This window comes from Silurus meridionalis, unplaced genomic scaffold (genome assembly GCF_014805685.1).
Source record: "Silurus meridionalis isolate SWU-2019-XX unplaced genomic scaffold, ASM1480568v1 Scaffold262, whole genome shotgun sequence".
Classification (NCBI taxonomy): domain Eukaryota; kingdom Metazoa; phylum Chordata; class Actinopteri; order Siluriformes; family Siluridae; genus Silurus; species Silurus meridionalis.
The window spans coordinates 5,595-29,886 of NW_025804510.1; the positions used below are offsets into that span (position 1 = coordinate 5,595).

Genomic DNA, 24,292 nt, shown 5'->3' on the forward strand with positions numbered 1-24,292 from the left:
ACACATCTGACACGCGCTAATCACGTGTTCTCTCATTCTCTATTTTCAATTCACTTCTACTCCCCCTAATGGTCACTTTAAGTATAACAACAACAGGTCACCACATGCAGTACAAACTAATTACACCTCAAATTAAACCCCACATTTTTTATCAAAATCACATTCCAAACTGCAAACACATGTTTTCTATTAAATAATATCATTCTAAATATTTTAATACCCTACTGTGTCTAAACAGAGGAGCGCTATAGGAACTCCTGTAGGGTTTACAATCACACACCACTTCGCTTGTCTTAACACCACCTGTTTTCAGCTTCCGCCTGCATTTGAATCATTGAAGCCCGCCTCTTTTGTGACGTCGGTATCTCTGATAGCGCCCTGGACTCGCTTTTATTGTCATGACAACTTTGTTGTGCTGCAGTTCAACACAAACATTTACTGACCACAGCAATGAAGCGCAAACAAACAGCTGAAATGTTTTTAATTGTTTTTAGTGATAAGCGTCAATGTTTTATACAATCCGCTCTCCAAGACGCCAAAAAAGATTTTTTATTTTGCAGATAAATTTAACGTTGCCAAGTGCAGAGATAAAAAAGGCAACATCAGAAGGCCAATGAATGCCTACATGGTTTGGGCGAGGAAACAGCGCCCATCTTTTCCAAGGCCAATCCAAATAGCAGCTCTGCAGAGATCAGCATGCAGCTTGGGATTGTGGAACAAACTGAGTGAAGAACAGAAGAAACCCTACTACACTGAATCATGGAGGCTTAAACAGGAACATGAACAGTTGTTTCCTGGTAGGTGAACTTTCTTTATAGACAAATAGCAAAATATCAAAACAAATGCATCAATTCTGACACTTTTATTGTTTTTTAAGTTGCTTCTTACTCTTTAAATTCTTCTTTTCTATCATGTAGATTGGGTTTATAAACCGCTTCCAAAGAAGGAAGGAGAAAAGGCAGTTTGCAGAGTAGTGACTCACAGAGAGACCTGATCATCAACAAACCACCACATAGTCATGAACATGCCAGAAGAAGTACCAGTCCATGACCTCGTGCTTGAAGTTAGTGATCAGTTCCCGGCCTTAGCCACCAAGAACTGCTGTCTCCTAAAGACTTCTGCTTTGATCCTCCTCTTTCCCTTCTGTTTCTGAGTCGACTTTCTGCCAGACCAAGTGAGTTAGTAAACTGCATTGGAACAGTTTCAGAAGAATGACATGCAAATGAAGTTTTACTCTGCATCTTAAATAATCGCCATACTAGACACCCATTTACTTTAATATGCAGCTAAAATTGTGCACTTCTGTTTACAGCACCTGCTATGGGTCTGACTGTACAAGCAGTGAGGTTCAGCTCGAGGACGAGGAGGAAATCACTTTGCTCAACAACGACATCTTTTCCATGTTAAATGAGGAATATGGCTTTTTTAACCAGTCTGGAGCTCAGAATCATACTGAAGACCCCACAACAGCACAGAGATCCTGGATTCTGTACCAGTCTTTGATATCGACAGCTTGAGGATCTGTTGAAGAAACTTGAAGAGATGGAAAATGATTCAGGAATAGAGGAAGATGGTAAAAATAAATACGTTTCATGTACTTTAGTGTGCATGTTGTTTCACCATCTTTAATTTATAATAAATTAAAATTTAAAGTTTTATTTAAAGGAATAAAGATTTTCAATTCAAATCATGTCAATGTTTCTTCATCACAGAGAGCATTCAATCACTTTCCTGAAATCCACTTTAGTAAATTCAGTGATGTTTGATGTCCTTAAAGAAGGAATATTTGTGACCAACTCGGAAGCTCCTATGACACTACATCTGTATTATCAGGTTGACCTGTCTGTCCCCTCTTACAATGTCATTCACACTTTCTTCCTCTCATCAAGCTCTCTCAGCATATCCAGTTTTAATGAGTTCAGGGTGGTTGCATCTCACCCATGTCCTTCTTCATATGGAGGAACCATCTGGGACCCTCACCTGATGTTCATCGCGCATGGGCCCTGTAAAGAATGGACAAAAAGCATTTAGAATAAGAGACTCAAGGGTATGGCTCCACTGGTTGAACCCAGGACCTTCTCGTAAGCAGGCGTGATGACCGCTACACTATGGAACCTGCTGCTGAGAAGGTTGATGTCAAAATCTAACTGGAAAATATAAATTAAACTTAGAAAATTCACTGACTTAAATGTCACAATCATCTCCACTGTTTTGATCGTGTTAGCTCCAGGTTTTTATGACTGCACCATGTCTCTCAGGTCTTTCTTCACTGAAGCAGGGTCGTTGGCTGGAAACTGATTTTTCAGCTTTTTAGAGTAGCTCCTCTTAGACACTCTATGAGGATCAATAATGAGGATTAATCTTCCTCATATTAATATCATATCAACTGAGATCAAGCTGAGGTGAAGGCCTGAATTGATATTTCTGCTCATTAATGCTGTTTAGTTGACTGTGTGGTTCCATTGTAGTAGTCATCACATCTGCTTTACATGCAGAAGCTCCTGAGTTCAACCCCAGTGGAACCATGCAGCTGGCGAACCTGAATGAGGTTTATGTTTTGTGAACAGTTATGTTAAGAAAGCGAAGATATTCCTCAAATTATAACACAATTCTGCAAATAAAAATACCAGGTTAACCTTTTCTGCATTGTGCTTTTAACAGCATTGGACAAAAGCATTCCACAAGTAGAATCAGACTCAAGGGCATGGTTCTACTGGGGTTCGAACCCAGCATTCTGCGTAAAGCAGACATGATGACCACTACACTATGGAACCTGTACATCTCTAAACATCTTTTAAAATCTCAGTGGAAAATATTAATTAAACTTAGAAAACTCACTGACTCAAATGTTCCCAGGTTTTGCCCAATAATAGTTTTAGCCATGCAAATGAGTTTATTACTGCTGCTGACATTACTGAGTAAAATGCTTCCTCAGAAGACCACACACAGTAGGCTCATGACCACCTGATAAATCTCCAGCATCTTAATGCACTTAATGCAAAATATACAAATAAAAAAACAGGTTCCATGTAGTGATTTATAACTTCTGCTTTACATGCAGGAGGTTCTGGTTTGACTCAGTGGAATCATGTATAAAACAAATATTATGTAAGAGTGTTTCTTCTTCTTTAAACCATAGCGTGGTTGTGATCACCTCTGCTTCACACACAAAAGTGGCCGAAACTTTAAGAAGAGAAACAAAAGCTGAGTCCCATGTGCTAGGTGGCCAAGAGTTTTAAATAAAAAATAAAATGAAAGTAAATATAAAATAAACCGTATCCTGCTAGCGGGAAAGAAATTCCACCATTAGGGTCCCTTAACTGGTTCCATTGTGTAGTGGCTAACGTGATTTTCAAAGCCCTTTTTCTCTGGATGTATACAGTTCTTGAAAAGTGGACAGGGGGCGATAAGCATTGCAGCCGTCTAAACTGTCCTCTGTAGTCCTCTGATGTCTGATTTTACAGCTGCAGAACCAGACAGTTATTAACAATAGATTAAATGAAAAGGTATAAGTTATCATGATAAATTATATATCATTCTAAAAGTCTAAGCCTCAAGCATCGATTTTAGATCACTGTTTTTAAATGGAACACTTATAACGAATGTATTTCCTAAATTTGTGTAAACAGTACACGCAAACAACATGCATAAAAACAGAACTTACACTATAATTGTAATAACGAGTCAACGCATCCAAACGCACAATTGCTGCAAATTCCTGTTTATTTGGAAGATAAGGTTCCACTGAACAACATACCGTAGAGCATTTTTGGTCTTTTGTTTGTATCTGTTTTAGAGTAACTTTCGCATAAAGAATGACATCTTGGTGGTAAAAAATAAATATGGCTGGTAAGATATAGTTTTAATAAACAAATAAGAGTAACCACTAAAAAGACAAAGACAGGAAGAATCTTATCAGTGATACAACTGAACTCTGCAGGTGTTTGTGATTTGCTTTTTCACCTTTCATTTCCAGTCTTTTATTTTCAGCCAGTAGCAGTGTGGAAACAACATGTTCCATAGAAAATGTAGCCAATCAGTGCAGGATTTTAACGATACATGGGAGGTTTTTATTCTGTGGGCGAGTTCTTAGTTTTATTCATCTTTAGAAGCTCTTAGTGGTGAAAGAGTGCGACGTGCACTGTGACGCACCTGGCAGGAAGTGGAATGCAGCTCTTTCCAGCTCGTGATAACTGAGCTTTGTTTACAAGAAATAAAGGAAAGAAAAAGTGTACAGTAAAATGTTGTTTTATTAAAATTGCATGAAGGATCACGGATGAGGAAAATATTCTTGTGTGGAATGACGACAGCGACCTGGTGATCTGCATGTGGATGGAAAATCTGAGTCTATTTTACATCTGTGAGGAGAAAAGGACCAGAAATATTCTCAGATAAATGTTTTTGGAATTTGTTTAATGATATCTTCATAAATGTTAAATATACATACATGATACATGTGACTTTTAACCCAGTACTTTATTCAAGTACATAATTTATACAGAAACACGGTACACAGAGTATTGCATGATGGGTTCTCTATATTACCATAAAAATATTGTTATTCATAACCATAAAGAATTTTATTTTCCACAGGAATGAAAGTGTTGAAAACCAGCTTCTGGCACTTAAAGGTATCTATAGTGTTGATGTTTATGTCTTCAGTGTGTAAGACATACAAATTATTACTGCATGATAGGGTTTTATCAAATAAACATATAATATCATGAGTGATCTGAGCAGCTTTCATTTCATTTAGTAAATTATTTTACACAACACATTTATAAAGTAAATTCATTTTATTAATCGAAATTCGGACCTCACACCTAGTAGCACCCCTGCTGAGATTTTCACAGGCCTGTTCTCCTGCTTTTGTTGTGCAAACACACCAATTACCTGTGAGGCCTGGCACATTTGCAGAAAGACAGTCACAGTATATGTGCTTTTTCTATAGGCCTGTATAGTACACATCAGAAAACATTGTAGCACTGGTATAAAATTATACACACATTTACATACGTTCATGTGGTTATAGTCTGTTATCGTGTTGGGTTCTCTCTTCTGCTGTCACCGATGTACGTGACGTCTTGGTGCATGGAACTTAGAACACACAGTCTTGTTTTTTAGTTGAATAAATTGTCAAGGAGACACTGCCACTTCTAAGCACTGAAGTGGAGAATACAACTAAATAGGAATCCTTTCTAACACTAAAATCAGTGTCTTTTGCAAGTTGAGGAAGTTCACGATCGGACTTTATTCACCGTGCCCAGTAGCATTGTTTTGCTCTGCAGCAGTCTGTGCGACAGTGAAGTAAAGAAATTGTCCGTTGTGACATTTCTCCCATCATCCAAAAATGGCTCAATCAGATTCATGACCACGTTCTCTGCCAGCCTCTCCTTCTGACTGGGGTCCTTTCCCAAATAAGGAGATGCATTGCAGACATATTTGGTCTCAAACATTGGCCATCCAGAACTTGATCCCAAATTTGTCTGGCTTGGTTGCGATATACTGTGTGAATGGACAACGAACCTTGGTAGGGAACAGCTGTTCATCTATGGTCATGTGTTCTCCTGGAGTGAAACTCTCAGCACAGTTCTTGTTGAAGCGTGTTCAGATGTCGGAGATCGCAGCAAATTTGTCTGTTAACCCGTTCTGCCCATGTGTCCTTGTCATCAAATCAAAGGTGTTGCATAATTAAAATGAATCTATCTCGGGACATTGTCTCTTTGATTACTGGCACCAGAAAGCTTTTGACCAGCAATCCACAATGGCACCAACGGGACACATGATTGCTCTTACAAACAGAATTGAAATGAATGCCATCAGTTCATGAATTGCCAAATTCCAGTCCGGCTCTGTTCTGCGGGCTTGATGGACCGTGCACTCCTGATGGTCTGCAGCATTCCCGTCTAACAGGCAAAGGAAGCTTTGGAGCACGCTTGTAATTTTACGCTGTCGGAAGATAAACAAATAGAGAATGGTACATTTACTTGAACCTCACTCTAAATGAGTTTATATAAATATCATATGTACTATGGCAATGACAAACCTTAGCAGACTCTGTGGGTCCAGCTTGAGTGAAGCACAGTGATTTGCTACTGCACTGGGCATTCCAATGTCCTTCCTCTACCCACACAGTGCCGTCTTTTGCCGTCTGGCTCAGACAGGGCTTCCCAGTACCACGGTGCATCTTCCGTGGAGGCATGTTGGGTTCTTGTGAGGAGGTATCAGTGGCCTGCTGGACAAATGAAATCTCTCCTCCATCAGAGTCTGCTTTGTCCAAAATCTCAGCAGGGTTGAATAACACCTCAGGACGTGCACCAGAAAATAAAAGTCAGAAATTCTAGTGTTAAATGCAGATGTGGAGCTCTGGATGTATCAGGTGGCAGATTTCTATACCACCTGGAAAATGTGTGTAAGATTATCAGGTGTGTGGTGTTTTGCACAATGTGGCACTGAGGACCAGTTTCCCTCTCCCTCCTGACCTCCCTAAGATGCAAGAATCCATGAGGAGGTCATACGAGTTTGTAAGGAAGACAGAAATCATGGTTTAACTTCATCTTTTAATAATTGTGCAATTTTACTTTTGTCACATTTTTCCAAAAGTTTATCATGTGGATTTTAATTATTTATCTTAAAAGCATCCTCCAGTTGAAACACTGATTTAGAATCAGGATTTTCTAAATTAGTGGGTTTTTTATTATTTTAGGTTTTATTGATTTTATTAATTATTATTGAACATGGAGAGGTTTAGCTTTCAGTTCCTGTCCTTGATGTCCAGACTCACTTGCCTTTTTTTTTACTGGAATTGGTGATAGTCGTCTGATCCAGTCCGGCAAAAGAGCAGATATAGAACTGTGAGACTTCAGTGAAGACCACACGCATTGTGAATCCTCAAATCAACACCGGAAGACTCGATGAGAATACAATTGAGTCTGTTCCGATTGTGTGGAATTTGTGACAAAGGATAGGACGACAATTCCAATCACGATGTTTCTGGTTCAGTTGTCCATAGAACATAGCCACAGAAGGTGATGGTGTAGTACGTTACAAAGGTGCTTTGCATCGAAGTCCGTGAACAGAAAACTGTGAGTGCTCGGAGCACCCACTGAGCTGGCAGTAACTCCAACGATTGGGCAAGGGTAATAGCCCTCGCACATGATAGATACGGGTGATCAGCTGAAGTCCTGCAGGAAGATCATAGACAGAGTTCTGGATGGAATCTAGCCACATTCCATCTGGGAGAACATGTCAGCATGGTGCAGAATGTCCACCACCGGTCTGAACGGGTCCTCGTCAGTTTCCCAAACGAATTCGTCCTTTTCTGGAGGAAACCTGTACCATTTACGGGTCCATTACGGCACCATTCACCTAAAGGACAGGTGGGCTGCTGCAGGCACCACAAGCAATTATTTAGAAAAATGGACACAAGCATAACAAGCATCGCAGGGACCTCTAAAGGTGTCAAAGTCGGCGATACCCTCAGCACATGCTTTGATGTACGCACGTGCTTGATGCAGACGGATAACTTTCAGAAGCCTCCTATGTTCACCAGCTGCCATGTTCCTGCACAGCATAAAATACACACAACAACAACATGATTTATATACGATATAATTAAATAATCAGAATTGAAGCATAGAAAGAGTTTAGTGATTTTAGTTATAAGGAAACGTTTGTTACAGTCATTTTTTCTTATTGACTATGGCCATAATCCCTCCATCCAAATCCACATAGATGTTTTGATCCATATCTGTGGAGATGTTTTCTGTAGAAGACTCTTCACCTGTAATTTTATACACTGGGAGCTGTACGTATTGTCTAAACAATGACAAGGAATTCCACAACAGATAAAACATGCCACGGCTGCAAGGATTATTAAAATTGTAGTCCCAGTCTGACCCTATTCTACTCTATTTATTAGTATATTATGTTAATTATACTTGGAGTAAACAGGTTACATGAGTTTGATTAAAATATGGGATAAATAGGTTAAATTAAGCTACTTCATTGTATCTAATAGATTCTATATTAATTATTAGGTAAATTTGTTGGATTAATATAAAAAGCTAAACTATAAAAGCTAAGCTTAGCTAGCCGGCTAGTTACCCATGCTAATGTCGCTAAATGATGACTTTTCACTTTTGAGTCTTCTACTAAATAATCTACAATATTCTGCCATAATTATTTAGACGACTTACCAGGTACCTGTATGAAGAAATGTTCAATAGAAGAGAAGTTGTATTTTTTTTAGTTGCTGCTAATCGCTGCTGCTTCTTGCTGCTGTTTGTTTGTTTGGTGGTTGTCAATTTAGTGTCTCTTTACTTACAATTGGTAAATTTACAAATGAGAAACAAAAGCACGCCTAATTTATATAGATGTGTCACACTGTGACATCACACCTAGATGCCCGCCCTCTGCCTGTGACATCATCATGTCACTCACTTTCTTTTTCTCTCTTTCTCTCTATCAGAGTAGGAACATTCTGACCACCTGCTGGTTTCTTTTTGAGAGACTGCTAAAAGGAAATTTCTTGAACAATCTATGGATTCAGTCTCAGTCATCATTGTTTTGAATAGAAGTGACCGAACTGAACTCTTGAACCGAGTCACTTGAACTGAATCTAAGGAGTCGAAATCATCGAATCGAATCTTTTCTAACTGAATTGACCAAACTGAATGGACTGAATTATTAAAATGAATCTATTAAATAGTTCTTTCTGATGTTTTTCTACTAACTGCAGTTGTCAAAAGTTATACTTGAACTATGATGTTATGAGGCTGCATTGGAACTAAACTTTATAGTATTGTGTGATCAGATGAACCCATGAAGAACTCATGTATTGTAAACTGATTTAATCTCTGTGTTATTGTGATTTAATATTTAAACTGATGCTGTGAATACTGTTCAATAACTGTTTATTTTATTACTTTAACTTCTGTTCATGTAAAATTGGGTTTAAACAAAACCTTTATTTTATTATTATTTACTTTTGTCCCGTTTTCCCAACATTTTATCATGTGGATTTTAATTCTTAGTTAAATTTAAATGATGTAAAATAATAATTTAATAATAGAAACAAAACACACACTATATTTAAGATATTTATTTATTTTGAAGGAAGAAAAAATATTCAGTTACAATAATCACTGATATTTGTGTACTTTATTATATGTAGGACATGTCCAGCTTGATCTCCTCTTTTCTTTCTCTGGTTTTCTTTCTCTAGTGCTGAAGTCATATTGCTGAACAGCTGTACAGCTTCCTTCAGTCACTCTCAGGTTTCCATCCTCATTTCTCTTCCCTCACCTAAGAATCTTTGTTTCGTCACAGATTTTCTGCGCCTCTTTGGGCTTGTAGAGGTTCAGCTTTCTGTTTCTGCTGTTTCTCATAGTCAGAACCCAGTGCTCAGCTGAGCAATTCTCCAATTGCTCTTGGTTTCTCAGAATGATCTTTCTCAAGCTCCTCAGTCTTCTTCTGTATCTTACAGTGATTCACAGTAAAATCCGGTCCATATTTCACTAAAACCTCAACATCTTCAGCTCAGCTACCTTCAGCTCCACTTCCTGTCTTTTACTCAATGCCACTGTCTCTAAACCTTACAACATCTCAGGTCTCACCACAGACCTATAAACTTTCCCTTTCACTCTCACAGATACTCTTCTATCACAAATCACTCCTGCTATCACTCTTCTCCACCCACTCCACCCTGCCTGCAGTCTTTTCTTCACTTCTCTAACACACTCTCCATTACTTTGCATTGTTGACCCCAGGTACCTAAACTCCTCCACCTTCTCCACCTCTTTTCCTGCAACTGCACCCTCCACTGCCCTCCTCTCATTTACACACATGTACTCTGTCTTACTCCTACTGACTTTCATTCCCTTCTCTCTAAACCCTGCTGTATGCCTTCTCTAGATTTAAACACAATGCAACTCCTTCTGACCTTCTCTGTACTTCTCTTTCAACATTCTCAAAGCAAATAATTGAGAAAAGGCAAAGACAAAATAAATTTTTAGTCCTCTTCATGTTTTATATGCAGTTTCTGCTGTTTATTTAGTTAAATACCCACACTGAAACATATTTAACTGTAGACAAACCATTAATGGTAGGTTATGTAACTGTACATCCTCAGTGTTATAGTTAATGTTCATTTAACTGTACATCCTTAGTGTTATAGTTACTGTTCATGTATCTGTACATACTCAGTGTTATAGTTACTGTTCATTTACTGTACATCCTCAGTGTTATAGTTACTGTTCATGTATCTGTACATACTCAGTTGTTGTTGTTATTGTTGTTCTGGTGTTTTATGGCGGTTTGGCAGACCAACGAAAAGGTGCATTACCAACTAATGAATGTTTGATTATCTAGCTTGAAGGACCATGCTCGGTCAAGGCACACACTGTGCAAGAGATACGGGGTGTTTCTCTGTGTATCTCTGTGATGTCACAGTGCGCCCAGACCACATGCATAAAAGCCAGAACACCGAGCTTACGGCTATACCACTCTGAGAACGCTCAATCTCGTCTGATCTCGAAGCAGCCAACAAACTCAACATCGAGTCAAACTTCTCAATCATGCAACCAAATCGATCTATATCATCCACTTCAGAAGAAACACATTAGCGGTAAGTTACTTTACAAGTCTTTAGTTTAATTTATTTTGCAGGTTTCCGCTAGTCACGTTAGTCACATGCTCACCCAGAACTTCCGGCAAGTACGCTCTAGCTAGCATTTAAAGGCTGTAAGCAGAAGGAGGCTCCACTGAGTAAACGCGTCCCATCAGCATTCATAAAGACTGAACCGCAAAACCCAACATCATTTAGAGCTGAGCTGTGACGTCAAAACTCTTTGTAATGGAATAGTGTACACAAATCATCTTAATTTTTCTCTCCAGAGGGCAATAAAGTCTGTTGATGATAATCTATAAAAAAGAGAAAATACGCTGTAGAAACACTGAGGAAGAACGATCAGACTACAGAGATACTCATTATAAAAAAATTTACAAAATCTTTATCGAATGATTTTGATTAAAGCAGTTTTTTCTCTTTTTTCAGATTCAACAAACTCTCTAGAATAAAATATTGAAAGACCTACAGAAATGGAAAAGGCAAACATAAGCCAGCGGGAGCTTCAGGCCATTAAGAGCCTTATGCTACTCAGCAACACTCACAAGTATGTTTTTCTCTTTATACTTTATTCCAATCATTGCAGTGATACTATATAATATGTAATATAATAATACATTATATAATGTTTTATTTAAATGTTTCTTTTCCCTTCCACAGAAATGTCAGTGTTGAAAACCAGCTTCTGGCACTTAAAGGTGTGTAAGAAAGTACAAGTTGATTATTACTGCATGATTCAGTTCTATTAAAATACACATATAATGTGATAATGTGATCTGAGCACCTTTTCATTTCATTTTGTAAATTATTTTACAGAAGTGAACACCAGACAAAATCTGGAAATCCGAGGCCTGAAATGCAAAATCAGCAGCATATAGAAAAGCTTTAAGCAATGGAGGTACTTTCTTTCCATTTTTAAATGCAGACATCATTGAACTTTTAGTGAGAAATGTGACTAAATAAAACTAAATCTGCTTTTTGTTTTGGATCCTCAACAGGAAAAACTTTACAAAGTGGAGAACGAGTTGAACAAAGGTAACAGTAAAATCTCTAATACTAAGTTTCTGTACATTTTGATGTGTTCTGTATTTGCATTTAATATGTAATAAATGAACACAAATAATAAATAATACAATTAAAATAATAATAATTAATAAAACATAAACAAGCAGGAAGCTGATAAACGTATTTAAATGTGACGTTGTAATCTAATTTTAGTGGATATACAGTTTAATCTTAGCATGTGCTAAACCTAGTATGTACATTATCACCAAAAGTATTGGAACATTAATGGAAAAAGTGTTGACAAGGCAAATTCTTCACCGCCTTAATGAACCTAAATGTGTAACAGTCATTTTTTAAGATCTAGGAAGAAATATTGTAAGTCTCTCGGGATAAGGGCGTGTGACAAATTATATAAATTTCTTTTATATTCATACAGACCCAAAGCCCACAGCAAAGTGAACTGGATCAGACATGTCACCACCCAGGAAAGCTCAAAAGCCTCGACTTGATGCTGCTTCAGCTGATCCTGTAAACACAACACACACAACACAATCTCTCATCTCCAGTGCATTAGAAACACTACAAAGTCCTGTTCTGATGTTTTACCTACAGACAGGATTCATGCACTTCACAGGAACAAGTGAACTTCCTGTTTTGAGAGATGAAGAGAAACACGTCATTTCTGAGTTTTGTGTAAACAAAGGTCAGTTCTTATCTTTTGTTTTATTTAGTGTGCATGCGATTTAAACACTTTATTCTTTAGCTGTGGATTTGAGTTTCTTATTTTTTAAAGTTGATTCATAATTCACTGGTTCTGATGTTCTTAAACTGAACAGTAGATATGATTTATCATGTAAAATTTATACATTTTATACAATATCTAATAGTTTTCCTAAACCCAGTCTACAGTCAAGTCTCAACTTCCTTATACAGTGGAACCTGGTTATGTCGATGTCCTAGGGGTCGCCAAAAGCATCGAGGTAACCATGATCGAGATAAACGAAAATCAAAATGGCGGCAATATATTAACGTGTTTGAAATTTCTTTATGTACATGATGTGCGTTAATAAATGAGAATGTGCATGCACGTGTTTTTGAAGAGTTTTTTACACAACAGCGTTGCCGCGATTTGTTTGATGAAGGCATGTTATAAAATACATACAGTACATGTTTATCTGTCAGAATCCACCTGCCAATGTCAGGTGCTTTCGGCCGCTTTCTCTGAAGCTCCCGGCTTGAATCGCGCACATGATGCTCATTTATCATCATCACCAGCTCCTATTTAAACTTCCACACTCTCACTGTCCGTTATTGTTGGTATATGTTGGTTCACGGTCGTTGTTATCGCTCATGTGTATTGCAGCCTTGGCACTCTCATACAGCTGCTTTTCTTCCCAAAGCACACCGCGGATGTCCACTTCAAAACGCCGACTTAATAGGGTTGTCGAGGTAACGATAACCGGGTTCCTCTGTATTTGTTTTAAATACATGATTTAAATACGTTTATTCAGTTGGAAGCTTAAAATTTTCTCCGTCTCATTTAGTCCTTAGCAGAGATGTTTCTGTCTGTGATTTTGGAGAAGATCAAGGTGGAGAGAGGGTTTATGGGACATGATCTCCTGCAGTCTCTCTGTAGGGTTTATGTAGGCGTGTGTCAACAGAGAGGAGACTCTCACAAAGCACATGCTCTCGCCTACAGACTCCTTAAAGAAGGTGAGATTATACTGATATTTCATTACTTATCTACTAAAATGATCTGGACACTGATACAGAAGTAAATTGTGTCTTGTTGGTGATGTACAGTGGATGTAAAACGTTTACACTCTCATGAAATGGCAGGTTTTTAAATAGAAAGATAAAAATACCAACAGTGTAAACATCAAACTTGTTACATGTTTAATGTGATTTTCCAAAAAACAAATATCCAGAGACAAAAAAAATATTTATTAATTGGTAACTTTTTAAATAAAAAACTATCACAGCTTGATTGCAAAAGTCTGAAAATCCCCCAAAACTACTACTTAGTGGAAGCTTTTGCCTTTATTATGGCATCAAGTCTTTGTGAATAATCTCTATTAACTTCCCACATCTACACTTTGGAATTTTATCTATTTTACTTTGCAGAAATGTATCTTTAAATTGTGAGGTGATCTTCTGTGTATGGCTCATTGTAGGTCATTTCATAGGTTTTCAGTTGGGTTGAGGTCTGGGCTCTGGCTGGACCATTCCAGTACTGTGATGATCCTTTTCTGAAGCCATGCCTTTGCTAATTTGGATATGTGCTTTTGGTCATTGTCATGTTGAAATGTGAAACTCCTCTTTATTTTCAGCTTTTTTACAGAAGACAACATCACGGTCTTCCGGGTTCTCCCCCTCTCTGCTGGATTATCTCTTTCTTCCACAGGAGTGGCTCTCGTTCCTGATCATCCCTCATCTTATGCTCGTGTCTTATGCTCGTGTTTTTGTCTCGCCTCAACCGCCCTGCACCTGTCCCGTCACGTCAGGAGCCTCAACCTGATCTCAGCTCCTAGTGTCTTCAGCAAGGTCAAAGAATCCTCCTTCCACCACACCAGCCACATGACTGTGCCATCAACCTGTTGCCTGGAACCTCTTCTCCCCATGGACGTTTGTACAATCTGTCTGGACTGCAGGAGGCCATGCACCAGTATATTCAGGAGTCTCTCTCTGCGTACCCATCCTCCTCCCCTGGGGCTGGGTTCTTCTTTGTGGAGAAGAAGGACAAACCCTTCATAATAAAGACTATCAGGACGAACGCCATTACTTTTAAGAATCGCTATCTCCTACCACTCATGGTGAACGGGAGCTCCTGGCTATCAAGCTGGCCTTAGAGGAGTGGTGTCATTGGCTTGAGGGGGCCAAGGTGCCATTCATGGTTTCATGGCAACGATGTCTGCCGGTACTGGCAGGTCTGGCTGTCCCCTGAGACCTCTCTCTCAAGGCTGTATAAAAGAAACTTGCCCACACACACACACACACACACACACACACACACACACGTCCCTGTCCCATTTCTAAAGTGATCAACACTGTTGCGGTCTGCCTCAAACTCCCCAGAGTCCTCTGGATCCACCCATCTTTTCACGTTTCCCGTCTCTAACCCGTCTCGGCTTGTGCCTTCCCGTTCGGCAAAGTGCACTTCCGGGTCGGCTGCAATTTTGAGGTTTTCCCACGCTGCCCGGTATTTAAGAACCCTAAGAACTCTCCTCTCTGCCGATATCGCTTTCTTTCGATGTTTTCCTATTATTTCTGTCTGCAATTTGATAAGGTGCAATTTTATAAGGTGTGTCAACTTTTTATATCCAATGTCTTTTTTTTTTTTATACACTGTATTTATGTTCTATTGTTTTGTTGCTTTGCAGACTTTCTTGAAGCCCCCAAAGTGATTATGGTCATGGTGACAGCATGGCCAAGTTTTTGTCCTATGAAAGTTCTTTATGCGAGTAATTCACATAGTGAGCAACCTGAAAGCAAAGGAAAGATATTTCACTTGCTCACCAAGTATCTGCACTGGGATGAGGTAAGAAGCTGATCCTCAGTGTTCCTCTCAGTGTCATTTTATTTTAACTGGACTTTATCAAGTATTTTACTGCCTTCTTAATCTCCCTTTAATTTTCAAGTATCAGTGTAATCTAGTGGGACAAATTCCATATACATTTATATTGAACTACGCTGTCACTTAAACAGTGTTTTATTGCACTGGGTATTAAATAATGATGTATTTTTTGCCAGGAGCCTCCGGGAAACATCTACAATATGATTACCAGCACCCTGAAGTCTTTCCTGGAGAACAGCTGGTATGGTTATAATCTCTGCCCTGCTACCTGGAACTACATCTTCAGTCTGGATCTTCTGTGTGCACAACTGGGCTGGACTTGGACCATTACCAATATTATACGGTACTGAATGCAAAACATCTTCAACATATTGTAAAGTTAATATTTAAACAGCCATTTTATATCTAATTTTAATACAATAAGATCTCATAGGGAAAAATGTGGTAATTGTTGATATGGTGATGTTTCTGTGAGAAAATGTTTATTGTGCATTTATAAATTAAGTTTCCAGGATCAGTGTTCAGACAGTCAGAGAGAATTCTGTAACTTTAGCTGTAAGTATTTCACCATGGAAGGTCTCTATTTGGGAAGTGGTAGCTCAGTGGTGAAGGTCAGGGGTTCAAGCCCCAGGATCACCAAGTTCCAGTCATGGCTGACCCAGTGCTCTGCCCCGCTTTCTTCATAATGCCTGTCATTTTGGATGTTATTATTAAGGTGGGTAGTCGATACATCAGGTTTCCTTCACTGTGACACACTGACCTGCTTCAGCACATGATTCCTTTATCCTGACACATAGCAGTGTAGAACAGACTACAGGCAGCTGCAGGACGTGATGACTGGCTTCTTGGTGACTTTAACAACATGTAGAAATTGTAAACATTGTCCTGATGTAGTCTATAATATGACAGGTGACAGAGCTTCATCAGACGCTCCTCACCTCTTGAAATGCAGATGTGGAGCTCTGGATGTCTCAGGTGGCAGACTTCTATACCACCGGAAAATGTGTAAGATGATCAGGTGTGTGGTGTTTTGCACAATGTGGCACTGAGGACCAGTTTCCCTCTCCCTCCTGACCTCCCTCCCCCTCAGCATTATGACCCCGAGCCACAGCCCCCTGCTCCACAAGAGGATATAAACAAGATGCAAGAATCCATGAGGAGGTCATCACGTTTAAAGGAAGACAAAAATCATTTAACTTAATCTTTTAATAATTATACAATTTTACTTTTGTCACATTTTCCCAAAGTTTATCATGTGTATTTTAATTATTTAGTTTAAAAGCATCCTCCAGTTGAGAAACACTGATTTAGAATCAGGATTTAAATGATGTCGAACACTTCAATAAACAAGTGATTTCATATTTTAGATTTTTATTGATTTTATTAATTATTATTGGACATGGAGGTTTAGCTTTCAGTTCCTGTCCTTGATGTCCAGACTCACTTTTTTTCTCTCTTTTCTTTTTTACGGAATGGGTGATAGTTGTCTGATCCAGTGCGGCAGGGGAGCAGATATAGAACTGTGAGACTTCAGTGCAGACCACACCGCATCATGAAACCTCAAACCACCACTGTGAAGTCTCGATGAGAATACCATTGAGTCTGTTCGATTGTGTGACATTTGCGACAAAGGATAGGACGACAATTCCAATCACGATGTTTCGCTGGTTCAGTTGTCCATAGAACAGAGACAGAAGGTGATGGTGTATGCGTTACAAAGGTGCTTTGCATGACGAAGTCCGTGAAGAGAAATCCGTGAGTTCTCAGAGCAACCATTAGCGAGGAACTCCAAACGATTGGACAAGGGTAATAGCCCTCGCACATGAAGGATACGGGTGATCAGCTGAAGTCCTGCAGGATCATAGACAGAGTTCTGGATGGAATCTAGCCACATTCCATCTGGGAGAACATGTCAGCGTGGTGCAGAATGTCCATCACCGGTCTGAACGGGTCCGCATCAGTTTCCCAAAGCATTCGTCCTTTTGGAGGAAACCTGACCATTTACGGAAGAAATTATAGCACCGTTCACCTAAAGGACAGGTGGGCTGCTCCAGGCACCACAGGCAATGCTTTTGAAGAAGAAGGAAAAAAAGCATCGCAGGTAGGTCTAAAGGTGTCAAAGATGAAGCTATACCCCTCAGCACATGCTTCCATGTACGCCGTGCCTTGATGCAGACGCATACCTTGCAAAGGCCACCTATGTTCACCAGCTGCCATGTTCCTGCACACAGCATAAAATACACACAACAACAACATGATTTTTATACGATATAATCAAAGAATCAGAATTAAAGCATAGAAAGAGTTTAGTGCTTTTAGTTATAAGAAAATGTTTGTTACAGTCATTTTTTTATCGACTAGGGCCATAATCCCTCCATCCAAATCCACATAGATGTTTTGATCCATATCTGTGGAGATGTTTTCTGTAGAAGACTCTTCACCTGTAATTTTATACACTGGGAGCTGTCGTATTGTCTAAACAATGACAAGGAATTCCACAACAGATAAAACATGCCACGGCTGCAAGGATTATTAAAATTGTAGTCCCAGTCTGACCCTATTCTACTCTATTTATTAGTATATTATGTTCATTATACTTGAAAAAACAGGTTACATGAGTTTGATTAAAATATGGGATAAATAGGTTAAATTAAGCTACTTCATTGTATCTAATAGATTCTATACTAATTATTAAATACATATGATGGATTAATATAAAAGCTAAACTATAAAAGTTAATCTTAGATAGCTAATGTCACTAAATAATTACTTTTTACTTTTCAAGTCTTCTACTAAATTGTCAGGAATCTACGCCCCTTGGTGCTTGGGCGCCCTGCTCCTTCTCTCATGTGCCCGCCACATGGAGCTCCTCGCATCGGGCTTCATTGAGAACACCTGAGGCATATTCACTCACTCATCACACCGCCGATATAAACCCCACATTCCCCACACTCCGGCTCCTTTTGTTGCATGTTCCTGTGTGTTCATATTGCCTTCTTGTGCATGCGTTGCTACGTGCAGTTCGACCGGACTCTGCTCGCTCCGTGCACTCTTTCAGGCGCACGTGGATATTACTCCTTTTCCGGATTCTCATTCGGATTATTCCTCAGACTCTGGACTATTGTGCCACGGAATAATCCTTTCACAGCAAATATTTGTGTTTTGTCTTCGCCCTTTTGTTTAAATAAAACTTTATTGCTGTTACTTTGGCTTCTCGTTTCCCATGACATAAATAATGTACAATATTCTACCATAATTATTTAGAAGATTTACCAGGTACCTGTATGAAGAAATGTTTGATAGAAGAGAAGTTGTAAATGTTCTTAGTTGCTGCTAATCGCTGCTGCTTCTTGCTGCTGTTTGTTTGTTTGGTTGTCATGGAGATACTAGAATTTTTATGATGATTCTGTACACATCACTCTGGTAGGAGATTAAACCAAAATTCATCCTTAAAGAAAATATAACTGTTTCATCCTGTTCCTTTTGCCACATCTCATCTCTGAGACTTTTCAGATGTTGCTACACTGAAAACTAAATTCAGATCTCAGCTCAATATTGAACATGACTTGAGGTGACAGTATCAAGTCTACAACCCCGTTTAAACAGATTTATGAAATACATTTCTCTATTTTTGTTTTTGATGCTAGTTGATGTTCATTTAGAATTGGATAGTTCAATAAATTAGACATTTTCAATGAATTTCATTATCCTTTTTGGTGACGGAGGACAGGTGGTTTAAACCCACCTCTGAAGTGGTAAATGGCAGAAAAGATTGAGAATCACTGCATTAAAACACAGTCACATTAGTACAGAATGGAGCATAAAGTCCTGATAGTGCCGCTGAGGCAGTGTGAGACAGAGTTGAGGATGTGAGCTGTGTGAGCTGAGATCAATAGTCTGTTAAGGGTGGGAAGAGGGAAAAGAAGGGAAGAAGGAATAGAGGAAAAGAAAGAGGAAATGGATAGATGATTGACATTTGTTATGGTTTTGGCAGATTGATGTATATAAATTCAATAGTGCACAAAACTACTGATGATGTGAATGAAAATACATCACTTGTCACCATGTTAATTAATATCTGTATGATTTGACTAATTTTTCCAATAAAGGGCATAAAATGGATATATATATTTATTTTCTTAATTTACTTATTTAACATTTTAAACAAAAGTTTATTATATGGGACATGTTTTGTATTTGTTTATTTACATTCTACATAATAATAATAATAATAATGATGATAATGGGTTCAGCAGGTTCACAGAATAATTCATGAGTCACTGTTTTATGAACGATAAAACATTTTATTTTTAATTACTGAAAATGCTACAAAAATGTCAAATGATAAATTATAATAGATTTAAACACACAAAAATACAAATTACAAAACTATGTATATTTTAATAAAGGTTATTTAACAATAGATATAATCAAATACAATGATAAAAAGTCCCTAATTGGGATTAAAACAACCTAATCATAAATAACTATAGATTATAATAGTAATAGAAATGATTAAAGGAGCAGAACTGGAAAACAGCAGGACCGGATGCAGATGAAGGACTGGATGCAGATGAATATGTTTAATCCACAATCATCTCTGTACACTGGAGTCTGAGGCAGAAGTGAAGTGAAATGAAGATCTATAAATATAACACACTTTAACACACTTGAGCAAAAGCAAAGTCTTTTGATCTCAGTGCTTCCACTATTTGATCACTGGATGAGAAATGAATAGATAAAGCAGATATTGTTCATGATTTTATACCATTTCTTCTGACTAGGAGCAGGTGTTTCAGCTTCAGAGCCAAACAGTGCTGCCAAACCGCCAGACAGACTCCACTCATCGTCCTCTACCGCCACAGAGGACGTCCACTCGCCTCCTCTACGCCCGCAGTCAGGCGTCCTCATCGTCCTCACCGCCAGTCGACGTCCACTCATCGTCCTCTAGCCGAGGCACGTCCACTCATCGTCTCTACCGCCACAGAGGGCGTCCACTCATCGTCCTCTACCGCGCAGTCGAGGCGTCCACTCATCGTCCTCTACCGGACAGACTCCCTGTCGTTCTAAAACCTTGTGAAACAACACAAACAAACAAACAAACAAACAAACACAGTAATGCATGTACAACAGTTTCTTTAAAGATCTATGAATCTGCTGCTGTTTGTAATATTGTACATCATAATGAAGACAGCATGAAAGTGATGCAACATACTGCACTGATGAGCTCAGGAAAACACATTAATGTAAATGTAATGCGTGAATTTAGTTTTAAGATACATGAATCTGTTGTTGTTTATGTCGTTACGTAACATATAATAAGAGATAGTAGCTTGAAAAGTGATGCAATGTACAACTACCATGCGAAAAATACATTAATACACAATATCATACAAAATGTTCTTTCTAATGATCTGTTCTTTATGTTAATGCAGTTGATTGTAAAAGACAGTAACACATGAAGTGCTGCAGTATATTAGTACATCATGATCAAAGATCAGAACAACACCATAATAGACAATAAAATACAGGAAAATATGCAAGTCTATTGTGGTTCATGTGGGTGGTCATGTAGTAAATTTACAGTTTCTCAAAGTCTAATTCCAGAAAATATACGTGCCGTGGACTACAGTTGAACTCCTGGAGAATAAAGATGGACAAACTCGTGCCCAGTGTTGTGCTGGTTACTAAGAAATAGTGACTAGTTACAGTTACCAGTTACTTCATTCAAAAAAATGCGTTACTGTTAAAACTAACTTTTAGTTACTTTTTAAAGAACCTTCTTTAATGTTCTCATTAATGCCCTTTATGTGTTATGATCTACAAACACAAAACTGACTTAATCACAAAGTCATTTTTAAACACTATTTTATTAAAGTCAGAGCAGCACAAACTGAATATATCACAAGCATTTCTGAAATAAATAACAAAACAAGCTAAATAATATATTCACAATCAAACACTAAAGTGACTTCTGCATCATAAAAGCTGTTGTGTTGAGCTCTTAAACATGTTCCTTTCACAGCTGAAGTATGAAAACTATCAACAATGTAGAACAGAACACCGGGTTAGCTAGCTTCTAGCTCCTCAGGCATGGAGTTTCTGGAGGTGTTGCTATGTGAATCGACCTTCAAACCAGAAAGACACAGCTTACATTAGACTAAAAAGTTGTCTTTATACTCAACTAAAGTGAAATAATGAGCATATTTCCACTTTGAGAAACTCGTCTTGCTCTGCCTCGACTCGCCATTACTGCCGCACAGACGTGAATAACGGAACACGCCCACAGTGTCTTCTTCCTGTTTACAGTGGTTCATACTCAATCCTACAATGTGTCTCTGCTGTAAACAGGTCAGACTGTAGTCTACACTTCAGCCCAAATTCATTCATTTTATAAAAGTTACTCGGTAACAGTAGAGTTACTTTATACATACAGTGTTGGTATGTGCGTTACAACAGTAACTAATACTGTAACGCGTTACTGTATGTTCTTCTATATATTTTTTATATGTGTGTGTGTGTGTGTGTGTATGTGTGTGAGTGAGACAGTGATGTGACTTGAAGACAGAAGTCTGTCCTGAAGGTGTATCAGAACTTCACTGAACTGTACACTCACCTGATACACACACACACACACACACACACACACACACACACACACATTTAAATGGCTATCTCTCTAATCACTTAATTCCTCCAGGATTAATTACAGGTTGGTGACCTCTAACCTCTCGTGTGGTGCTGATGTTCCTCCTCAGAAGTCCGTCTGCTGTCAAGTCTCAGCTCCACCTTCTTCAGGTCATCAGACTTCATCAGGGCTGTCAATTAAACAAACCTATGTTTATCTACACTTATGATACCAGGACAGAAAACCCTCTGAAGATGTTCTTCTTAATGACTGAAACCTTCAGAGCTCTTTTATAGAAATATATATATGACTGTATATTGCTGCCATTAGGACATTATTTCACATCACATGAATCTGCTGCACAAGTGGATTTGATTTGGACTTTTCTGATAAGCGTCTCTAATAGATCAGTGTAATTATTATAATATTAGCAACTTTGGCGTCTCACCGTCCAGACAGTCTCCGTCTCTCTAAAGGCAGAGACTACAATTATCTCATACATACAACTGAGCATATCATTTAAACTCACACCTAGAGGTCGACTGATGATGACCAATATATGTTGCTGATTTCTTTTCCGATATGTTTGTCCAAATAAAATCTCTACAAATTTAAACCTATTTTGTAATGACACTGAATTGAAATAATAAAAAAACTTATAAATCTGTGTGACATGAACTGAATCATATTTCTTGTCCACTTATTACTATTATAACTTTTAGAATAAACTTTAAAACTGGACCAATATAAAGTTTGTTCAAACTATTACTAAACTGAGTTTATTCATGATCATCACTATTCATTACATCACATTACCTCTGTCTTTGTCCTGCTTTTCTTCTTCTACTACTTCTTTATTTAATTTGTATTGTTTTCCAGCACAGTAATGTGATGAATGTAAATAATGTTTGCATCATTATGCTATAAAACACATATTATCCCATTAAGTTGAGCATCTTGAAGACATGACTGCACAGCGTTTTTTCGTTTACTCTGCACTGCAAACACACCCACATGCAGCGATGCTCTAATTATCAGATATTATTACATTAATGCAAAAACATTACAAATACGGTACATGTTATATGCACCCCTCTCCAGTAGCGTCCGCATCCTGATTGGTGCATGTTTCCCATGATGACAAAACAAAGCCATTTGCCATGACTAGTACACACATTTTTCTGGACAGCTGACAATTAAGACTGCGTGTGGGTGATTTTCATAAAATAAAGAAACTGACTGTAGATTTGAAAAGTTTAAGATGCTGAACACAGACACAAACAAGTAAGTTTTTACTGTTTATACTTTATTTTACTAATTATTTTTCTGTAATTTTCTGTAATTATTCACAATGTATTATCTTTAATGTAGAATTGTTCATGTCACGTGATTTGGTCACATTTAATTTATGTAAATGTCTGCAAACAAAATCATCCTACAGATAAAGTGCACATGACACTGAACCTTTTTTTCTTTCTAAAGGAACTCTGGTATTGAAAACCAGTTTCTGGCACTTAAAGGTGTGTATAGTTTAAATGTTTCTGCTTTCAGTGTGTAAGACAGTAAAAGCACAGTATTACTACATGATACATTTCTATCAAATAAACATATAATGTGATTAGTGTGATCTGAGCACCTTTTCATATCATTCTGTTAACTATTGTACAGCCGAAAACACCAGTAAACATCTGAAATTCAAGAGCTGAAGTGCAAAATGAGAAGTCCTGAAAATCATCTGCATGAAGGTACTTTCTTTTGATTTCAAATGCAGACATAATGAAACTTTAGTGAGATCTGACTAAGTGAAACTAAATGTCATTCGTTTGTCTCTGGTGTTTGTCTTTGAACCTTAACAGAAAAAACTCAAGAACGAGTTGAACAAGGTAGTACAAAAACCTTTTGAGGTTCTGTATTCTGATGTGTAAAGTATTTGCATTATTGTAATAAACTGATGATTGTCATTGCAGAGACAAAAGTTCCTTCACTCAAACTGACAATAAGCAGAAAGCTGACAAAGGTATTTAAATGTGACTTGTTGTAAACTATTTTCTGGAGGAGATACAATTCGATCTTAGCTTTTGCAGTATGAACATTTCCTTCAAAAGTATTGGAACATACAGATGTTTGTTTGTATGTAATGAAGAAGAGTACAATGCAAATTTCTTTCACCATCCCAAAACAATAAGGAGACGTGAACTGAAAGATTAACATCTTCCAAAAACACACAGGCCATAAACAGCAGCAAACTCAGCTGAACCTGTTACACATTGAGCTGTAATTAAGTCTTTCATGATAGAATGTTAATCAGTTGGAAGATCTTAATATGGTCACATTTTTCTTTAACCAACAAAGTAAAGTATAAATTCTGGTTATTGTATATAAAACATAAAATAATACATTTAATGTGTTTGTGTTTGCATGTATCTGATTGTAAATATCCCATAGGAAATCAAACCCA

At 38.0% G+C, this 24,292-nt stretch overlaps 1 long non-coding RNA gene across 1 annotated transcript; it reads left to right on the forward strand.

The window, feature by feature from the left end:
• The first annotated feature begins 10,592 nt into the window (after positions 1–10,592).
• LOC124382438 lies at positions 10,593–11,501 on the forward strand. Its single transcript, XR_006925028.1, has 4 exons — positions 10,593–10,627; positions 11,057–11,174; positions 11,288–11,325; positions 11,444–11,501. It is a non-coding gene; the product is annotated as an uncharacterized LOC124382438 (long non-coding RNA).
• The last annotated feature ends 12,791 nt before the right edge of the window (positions 11,502–24,292 follow it).